The sequence below is a fragment of the Hyla sarda genome, chromosome 1 (assembly GCF_029499605.1).
Source record: "Hyla sarda isolate aHylSar1 chromosome 1, aHylSar1.hap1, whole genome shotgun sequence".
NCBI classification, from domain to species: Eukaryota; Metazoa; Chordata; class Amphibia; order Anura; family Hylidae; genus Hyla; species Hyla sarda.
The window spans coordinates 586,332,150-586,333,556 of NC_079189.1; the positions used below are offsets into that span (position 1 = coordinate 586,332,150).

General features: G+C 45.3%; 1 pseudogene; it reads left to right on the plus strand.

The window, feature by feature from the left end:
* Nucleotides 1-1,045: 1,045 nt before the first annotated feature.
* On the plus strand, nt 1,046-1,122 carry LOC130343696 (U2 spliceosomal RNA; annotated as a pseudogene).
* Nucleotides 1,123-1,407: the final 285 nt, after the last annotated feature.

Sequence of the window (1,407 nt, forward strand, 5' to 3'; positions counted from 1 at the left end):
CCGCTGTCCTGTTCACACTTCGAAATTCTGCTAGCGGAATTCCAACGCTGAATTCCGTTCCGCTTGAAGAAAGAGCATGTTCATTCTTCAAGCGGAATCCACTAACAGAAATCAATAGAAGTCAATTGTAAAAAAAAATTCTGCCCGACATCGTTTTCTTGCGGAATTCACGCGGAAATGGCTGAACAACCCTTCACTTCTTTCTCCCCCATTTCAGCGCGCAATTCCGGGCGAAAATAAAATTCTTTTTTCCGCCCGTAAATTTTTCGGCATGAATTACTCTTGATTTACTCTGTGTGAACGCACCCTCAGGAAGCACTGTACAAATTGTTTCAATTAAGAAACTTGTCGCACATCTGGATCGGTAAGTGCCAATTCATCTCCTTTAATTAACTTATGTCTACATATGCCACATTTTTTGTAAAGTTTGAAAACCCTGAACAGAATAAATCACCTTATAGCATTGTGGGAAAATATACCATTACTGGCGAATTAACTCTTTCCCTCCTCAACACCTATGAATGCATAAGCAAGGCTGTGCAGTTACTTTTGCTAAAGTAATGATCCTCATAATTTATTCCTTCCGTACCTCGATGTATCCTGAGATGGGTGGTGCAAGATGACCAGAAAAACGTTGCAATACTCTGGCCGGAGTTGTTTATGCCGTACATGTCTATATGTGGCCACCCAGTGGCTGTAATATGAATTGCAGTCTGTTTTGGTTTTGATAGCATATCATGATAATGTATTGAATGTGTATCGTGAATAATTAAAGGGGTTTTCTGGAGAGCAGAAAGAGCCCTACCTGTTTTGCTTCCCATTGCTCCCTGGTCGTCTCGGAACTATATTGCTCAGAGACAAAAGGAGGCAGGTCAAGTCGTAATCATCATGTGGGCAATAACACCCCCCCCCCTCTTAATGTAAAATAGCTAAATAGTGTCTCAGCAATATTGGTAACATCATGCAAATGGTCATTGCAGGTGGTCATAATTTCGCCTCCTCAGGATGATCATGAATGACCGCAACATTTCTCGTCTTGGAACAGTATACTTCTCGGCCTTTTGGCTAAGATCAAGTGTAGTATCTGTTCTTGTCAGTTTCATACTGGTGGAGAAATCCCACCGGTGTGGGGCTGGTAGGGATGGGTGCTGCCTGGAGGGGGCAGGTGTACTGGGGCGTTCCGGGGCTGGTTCTGAGGAATCAGCTTGACGGCTGCCCTGATGTGACCTGTTTCCTCCAGGTCTCGCCATGAGGTAGAGGGGTGTAGAGCCGAGGTACTTCTGTGCCTTGGGGAGTGGTCACCCTGAGGTGCCGAAACTCACTGGGTGTTAACTCACTGAGTGAACACACTGCACCATGCTCTTCACCTTCGGCACTCACCCTTGGTATCCCGGCCTTCTGGCTAGG